At 35.2% G+C, this 8,182-nt stretch overlaps 1 long non-coding RNA gene across 4 annotated transcripts; it reads right to left on the bottom strand.

Moving 5' to 3' along the window:
- Positions 1-5,645: 5,645 nt before the first annotated feature.
- Positions 5,646-8,050, bottom strand: LOC143463453 (uncharacterized). 4 transcript variants are annotated; one of them, XR_013118313.1, is made up of 6 exons: positions 7,939-8,050; positions 7,653-7,832; positions 7,214-7,393; positions 7,033-7,125; positions 6,519-6,747; positions 5,646-6,274 (listed from the first exon to the last, which is right to left on the bottom strand). It is a non-coding gene; the product is annotated as an uncharacterized LOC143463453 (long non-coding RNA). The 4 variants fall into 4 exon arrangements; XR_013118312.1 differs by having other exon boundaries at positions 5,647-6,274; positions 6,519-6,706; XR_013118311.1 differs by lacking the exon at positions 7,033-7,125 and having other exon boundaries at positions 5,648-6,274.
- Between the last annotated feature and the right edge of the window lie 132 nt (positions 8,051-8,182).

The following is an 8,182-nucleotide window of genomic DNA, read 5'->3' as shown; positions in this document are numbered from 1 at the left end:
TTTATTATAAAATTTGGAACCACTAAGCTATCCCAATTTAAGCATGGTTAGTTTCAACAAGTAAACGATTGCAAGGTGTTGGTACAACCCTTGCACTGCCAGAAGTCGGCTGCAATGTGCTGACAATGACATTACAACTTGCTTTACCTACTCCCCGATCCACAGTAAAAAGGGGTGGCATTATTTTTAGAGATCTAAAAAGGAGCGCTGTACAAAAAAGATTAATAACTACTGTTTCAGTTCAGCCTAAAACTCAACGCTGCCAACCAGCTAACTGAGGTGTAAGATTAAAGAATCGCCGACCGCGCATAGCCCTAAGGTTATAGTTAATGTATAGGCTGCTGTCATTATTGCACCGAAAAAATCGTATACGTTCAAAGATATTTTTCTCAGTTTCTTATTAATCAATATCTTAAATGTTATCAACTTAAGCCTAATCTAAAAATATTCATTTTAATCTAAATTTAACTTCTATTAAACCCTAATTATTTATTAACGTCTAAAAGGTTACAAAACTTTTTCCAAAAGTTCTTTTCTAACTTTATGTTTTTGGCTAAAGACTAAGAAACGATTCAGTTGCTTTAAAAAAAATTTAGCCAATACCCGACTTTGAGCCGGATGAATTTTCCAGCCTAAAACGGAAACCTTAAAAAACCCTTTTGGAAAGAAAAGAGAAATTTTTGATCAACTTTTGCTCTTTCTTCACCCGGCGTTGCTTGACTCAGTCACGCATTGTGTAAATCGGCCAACATTATTTCTACCATGTCCACCGTGTCGATCATAGGCACAAGTGTGTTGCAGATAGGGATGTGACGCGATCTTCCTCGAGGAAGATAATTCGGTTTCTTGCGAATATCATGAAGGTGGACACGAACGAATCCCGAATCTATTCGTATTAGAACCAAACAATAAAATTTCATCGAAAAGTTGTCAAGTCTTGCTTGTAAAATCATGTAATCGATATCCCAAGTTGCTGCTACACCACTGGTTGTAAGGTAACTGTACCGAATAAGGCCCGGTCCCTAATGAGGCCCATTGCTCATATTTCGCAAACCCGTGCAAATAAATGAAAGATTTTGTCCCTACATAAAAACTAATATAAATTCATGATGGTTTACCAGATTTCATCCTTGTCACGTGATCAACCGATTCGCTAGAGCACAACAAAAATTTGATATTTGCAGTTAAGGTGGTTTCGTTAATTTAGAAAAAAAGGAAGTGAGAATTTGGCCGGTTAAATGAACTGTTGTCAGCCGGCTGAAGTTTTCATGTAACAACCAACTTAGTATTGAAAAGGATAATGCACTTTTTTTTGCTAAAATTTTTCTGATGATAAAAATGTGACATTTGTTTCGTGGATGCCACATGCACCTAATAAATCCCATACAAGATGCTTGGCTAATTGATGTCTAGACTTCAAGAGTGGTTCCAGTCATCAGTTGGCAAATTGTTGCAGTTACTTTGATGCGCCTAGTGGAATCTTTTTAAATGTTTGTACAACTTAAAATGTGAAATTTCTAATAATGTTATATGTTGTCTATTACTATGTTTTGAATCAAAATACTCACAAAATTGATGGGCCTTCATAGGAGCCTATGCTCTTAATAAGGCCCATTTTTTGGAATTTTTAATTTCTTTATAAACATTTTTTGGGGGGTTGTCAGGTATTGTGGTTTTAATATGTTGTAGTCATATACCCTCACTAATAGAATACGATTTTTCAGTCTATTCTCATTTATGGTTCTTGAGTTACTTTCAAAAAAGTGTTAGGTGGGCCTTATTCGGTACAGGTACCTTAGTGCATGTTACTTGAAAACTACACGTCGTAGAACAACCAGGTTTTCACGAGTTAAAAGAAAAACTCTTTGGATTCTGGTCCGTTGCATGATACTAACGTTGTGGAAAGCCTGCTTGGTGCAAAACACCAAACTTTATATAGTGTCCAATATTTCACACTTTGAAATTTATTACAGTATCGATTTGTATGGTCGCAATTAGTTAGTGATTTCAATGGCATGGTTGTTATTCGTAGGTTTGTTTTCTTCCTTAATTTTGAGGTTTGTTGATGTGATAGTAATATTGAATAGTAATTATGAGAAGAATATCATGTTTATTGTTATATGTGTCAGTGGTCTGATAATAAGGTTTTTTAAATTTCCCTTCCTCCTTGTCTCTGTATGACGTTAATTTGTTACCGTTACGTTAATAAGAGTTGCAGTTCACAATACAAGATTTCAGAGTATTCGAATCCTTGACTTGAGCCTACACCTGAACACTTATGTGCGTTGCAAGTTTACACTTTATACCCAGCTCAGTTTTTCCTTTATTCCTTTGACTTGCTGCGCTACCGCTGTTTTACATTTCATGTACATTACGCGCGGCATTAAATCTGGGAAAGAGAAGCGAGAAATTAGACCAACGCGATGGGGCGGTACACAACTGCCCAGCAGGAGAGAGAAAATGGCCTTTTGTGTGAACTGCGATGAATAGAAAAAAGCCATGTCCTCTCTCGCGAAAGCTAGCGGCAATCATAAGTTTTGACAGCCTTATCCAAATATTAATAAGCGAATAATTAAAACTAGGTCAACAAAGAAGGTAGTAAGCAGCATTTTCATATAAATGTGCTAATATCTCATAAACACAAAACGCAAAGTCGGATGTAAAATTTCAGAAAAAGTAATAAAATCTCAGCTTTTTTAGCCAGGATGCGTCGTCCTGGCACTGTTGGTCGAGAAGGGGAAGCAAACTGAGGCGATGCTGTAAAAGACTGCGACATGAGGTTTCGCAAATACTGTTGCATTTCTCTTAAAAGCATACTATGGTGTTAAAAGCTGCCTTGAATGAGGTATCGGGCTTTCGGGGAGTTTTTCTACTTTTGCCCAATTTTATTCCATGAATCGTTTACAAACGTTTGACACCAATGCAACAGGTAGCTTGTCGAAAATGGAAAGGTCGGCCATCCTCGGATACGGCTCGTTACACGCTCTACAATTTTTGGTCGTTTGCAATCATCTGTGATTTCTTCGAAAACGCTGCGAACTGTTTTCCAGGGATTTCTGCTGATCTGCGCCAACTTCCCGCTAAGGGAAAGGGACGGTTGTCGAATAAGTAGCGCAGCTACCAGGGTTGAAAAGGTCACAGTGGAGGACATTGGCCCAGAAACCTGGTATATTTAGACTGAGCTGCTAGATATAAGTTAGTAGATATATTCATCATTTGTTATTTTCTCATAGCAATGTGTAATCCAACAATAGCAAAATCTGCCAAGTGGTGGAATCAAAAAAGAAATTGACAACAAAGCGAAGTCAAAGAAAAATTAGAAAATATAAAAACATAAAAAATACTTTTTTATTATTGCAACCAACAATTATTTATCCCGAACAATATTCTTACCAAGCGCAATTTTGAGCGTAGACTGAGCGTTGTCGTCATAGTTTACATAAAGTTGTCGCTTTTCTTTACAGCGCTGGAGTGTGGCGAGCGCAGACTAATTTTTTTTGAATTTCAGTGTACTTTATTCGTAAATTATTATGATTTGTCTTTGGAAAATACACGAAAGCACAATTAGAAAGTTTATTTATTAATTATCAGAAACAGCTGATAGGAATAAAAATTTCTCTGTTGAAAGATTTGGAGCTTCACAAACTTTTTTCCCATATTTACATAAAGCTGCCGCTTTTCCCCACAGCGCGAGAGTGCTGACTCATTGTTTACGAAATGCTGCCTCAACTGCATTGTGGCAACACCATGTGGCCAACTTTATACAGTGCAATGTGTTGTGTCATTACAGTGGGATTATTAACCGATCATCATAGCGGATAAAATTTAGAGAATAAGGCTAATAATATTACGTAATAATCTATTGGGTATAAGTTAGTAGGTTTGATATTGCAGTATTCGTTCTATTAGATTGCCGTTGGATCATGTCCAATCTATACGCTGAAGTACTAATTCGGTGTTTCAATCATTCAATTAATCTTCAATCGTTTGAGTTCAAGTCGAGTTGTGTGCGTGATAATATAAGGTATATTATATTTGTTTTATGTTGAATAGCCTATATTATGTTACACGGAGGTTATTGTAGTGATGTGTTATTACTTATTAGCGACTAGCTATGGCCTAAATATATGAGGGCAATTTTCAGACACCAATGTTTGTACAGCAACCAATAGTAGTTAATCCTTAGTAGCATATATTGTATTCTTCTGATAAAGTAATTGTAACAGTCAAATAATATTGCACCGTTGCAAGTATCACATATATCATATATCCCTTCATAGTACATATCCATAATATATTGCAGGATTAAATTTTACCTTCCAAGGCTAACTTTTAAGCATGTCAAAAAAAACGAATTGCAAAATGCAATGTCTGTCAAACAGGTAAGAACATATCTAAAGACAAAGAGATCTTCTGGAAACCGCTTATTAAATTTGACACTATCCCTCGCAAATGGTCGGAGTTTGAGCTAATTTTGGACGCCATGTACTCCAACCCTGACCATTTTCGTCAACGCAACTGTGTTTGCAATATGGAGTGAAACGGTTTGAAGGCACTGTGGGGAATTACACTTATCACACGGACCTATGTTGATCAAAATACGAAAGTTATCGAAAGTATTGAAATCTTGAAGAATGAAAACTTTGCTTAAGAAAACATACGGCATTTGTCTTGCACTATAAATTTCAACCTCAAAGTTTGGATTTGGACGTAAAAAGATTTTTTTAACATTAAGAATGGTATGAGTTTCGCTCAGTATGGCCATATATAATGTAGAGTAGGCCTGCATCTTGATTTTTACCAAAGACATCTAATTTAATCGATATCGTGTTAAATTTTTGTTGGATTGTTTAAGTAAACTATTTTGCTTGTGGCAATTTTTGAACAACTTCACTTTATTGTTTGTTTGAGTATAATATAGTCTAATAAACAGATGTGATTCAAATTTGATTTTATTCCAGAACGCCAGCAAACTAAAATATTATTTGTAAAGTACCATTTTTGGAATTTTGCCCCCTTAGCCAGTTCTCCTCAATTTTTCAACAGCGAACTTGGTGGACGCACATTTTTCAGACATAGACAAGTAGCTTACCCCGATAAACTAAGCACGTAGTGTACCAAACTGGTGCTTCCCAAGAGTGATATTTAGGAAGCGTCAAACATCAAAAAATGCCATTAAATCCTTGTTTGTTTTATTATACAGTGAATTTACTAAAAGACTGATTACTCGAAAAATAATCCATGGGGCTCTCTGAAATTTTGCATGACAATTTAGTATGCTTTGGACTACCATTCCACAAAATGCCATCAAAAAACCATGAATCAAACTTTTTTAACAGAGGCGCAAAATCGACACAAGCATTTTTGGCCTAAAAAACCTAACTATAGCTATTTTCAGCCTAATTCTGCACGTGACCTGGGACATTGAAGTACGCCAACTGCTAACGTAATTCCAGGCTAGAAAACAACACCAACCATGAGGCCTTCTGATTGATATAAATAGGATTTTTAAAGCCCTACGTAAGAATCCAAAAAAATCAGAGATCTTAGTTTTAAGTGTTTGATGCCTCCTTTATATGCTAACGGCTGATGAAAGCTAAATAAATACTGCATCTGCCTAAATACAGTCGACTATAGAGTTTGAAATTTGATCTTATTTTTATGGGCACTAATAGCGAATAACCTGCAACTATGATTTTGCTTACGCACAAATAAATTGCTCGTAGGCCTATGATTAAATTATAAAATTTTTCCAAAATATACGCAACTAACTACATCTTACGTCTTTGCGATGGGTCTAACTACGGATTTTGCCCTAGTGAAAGAACCAGTTTGTGAACTTATTTAACTTTGTTTCAAGGTCAAAATATAAAAACGAGGCTCCAAACCAAGATATATACAGCATAAGCAAACTGAAAAATATTTACACTAAATTTTAACATGTAACTTTTGTTACATGTTTCAAAGCAAAGTGGGAAAGGGCTAGGTATATAAGTTTAGGGCACGGAAAATGGAAAGAACACGCCAGGTATTTAGTCAGGTCAGGGTTTGTACAATAGCTTAGTGATGAAGGGCACAATGGTCAGTCAAACTTTACAAACTGCCATGAACCTCTGGAATTATGGGGGTTATGCAGGTGATAGAATTTTCATTACATCTTGCATGGACTTCTTCCATACTCGTGAATAACTTTGCTTTAAGGTGGCACTAAACATTATCATTTGCTTTTCATGAGAAATTCACCAAAATATGTCTTCAACATCTTGACACGTAACTACAAAACAAAAAGTTGATAAGCTATTAACATTTTTTACTGTTGTATTGTACGATTTTCTTTATACACTGACATTATCCTAGTGTAGAAAACGTAGTGACCATGCGGATAGATGTATGCACATGATGGATAAGTTTCCTCTATTTCTCTTTGAGGCATTAAGCACACAGCAGCTACAAACGCAGTCTCCATGTGACTCTAGCCTCAGTAAGTACAGCATGCAGTAAATAAAATATATAATTACCACGTTGTCCTAACATTTTATGACATTCATCTAAAAAAAAGTGTTTGCTGTTCTTCAGATTCAGTAATTTTAATCTGATTAATTAAAGTAATTGATCAGGAGTTCCAACAACATTATGAGGGCAATTAATTATTCTTCACTGCACTTTAATCTTTCGGAATTTACAAGCCACCAACAAATACAGCAATCTGCAAATAATGTCAAACAAGCCACCAACAAATACAGCAATCTGCAAATAATGTCAAACGTTAAAATATGAAAAATAAATACTTTGATCAACTTTAGTCAAAGGATGTAATGTTGTTTAAGCAAGCATCATTGTCACACAGCGGGACTTTCTTTTATGATGTAAAGAATAAGATCAACTTTCATTTATGTCTCTTTTTGCAATAATTTTTTAACTATTAAACTAGTTTTCAAATTCTTTTATAGTTTATCCAATGAGTAATGTTATTTGATACAAGTTCACCCTGTTTTTGAAGCCAGTTCAGAAAAGTAATCATTTGAAATTTACCGTAGTCAATGGCATGTACTTTGAAAATCTTTTATACACTTTGGTGATTTAAACAACTTTTCTAGTGTGGTACCGGAAGTCCAAAACAGAAACCTGTTTGTAAAGTTAAGCAATACCACATGCAAAAATTGATATTGGGAATTGTTAAATGTGTTTTTTTAAAAATACATTATTAAATTACCTGCCCGTCCACTAGTTTAAATTGCTGTAATGCTGCAAGAACAAAATTGGCAGTTTTACCAATGCCAGATTTGCTTGGCGTAAAACATCCATTCCAAGTACAAGAATCAATCATCAACTATTATCACTTTCTGTTTATGAGGAGTAGGCAGAAATATGTCTTGGATGTTTCAACGCATATCTAGATGATAAATCAAAATGTGAATAGCATTAAGCGAAGAAAAACGTTACCATTCCGTTCTCTTGTAGGATTTTCTTTATACACTGACATTATCCTAGTGTAGAAAACGTAGTGACCATGCGGATAGATGTATGCACATGATGGATAAGTTTCCTCTATTTCTCTTTGAGGCATTAAGCACACAGCAGCTACAAACGCAGTCTCCATGTGACTCTAGCCTCAGTAAGTACAGCATGCAGTAAATAAAATATATAATTACCACGTTGTCCCAACATTTTATCACATTCATCTGAAAGTGTTTGCTGTTCTTCAGATTCAGCGATTTTAATCTGATTAATTAAAGTAATTGATCATGAGTTCCAACAACATTATGAGGGCAGCTTTTATTCAGTGCACTTTGATCTTTGGGAATTTACAAACCACCAACAAATATAGCAATCTGCAAATAATGTTAAACGTTAGAATATGAAAAACAAATATTCCTACTTTGATCAACTTTAGTCACATCTGAAAACCTTTTATTCAACTTTAGTCATTGCATTTACCTGCGCATTTATCCGTCGCACCAAAACTTTCCAGTAGTGCTAATTTACGACTGACTACTGAATACTGATTCACTTTTCATTGTTAATACGAACCCACGCCACATGGTATTTGGGACACTCATAGATACTATATAAACACATGTTTATATAATGTCTATGGGGACAGCCCACATCATAAAAACATAAAAATTCCAAATAGGCTATATAAAAACTTGGCATGAATGATGATGCAGTGCTTTTTGAT

The sequence above is a fragment of the Clavelina lepadiformis genome, chromosome 6 (assembly GCF_947623445.1).
Source record: "Clavelina lepadiformis chromosome 6, kaClaLepa1.1, whole genome shotgun sequence".
Taxonomy (NCBI): Eukaryota; Metazoa; Chordata; class Ascidiacea; order Aplousobranchia; family Clavelinidae; genus Clavelina; species Clavelina lepadiformis.
Note: the sequence above shows the minus strand (reverse complement) of the source record. Positions and strands in the feature narration are given on the sequence as shown.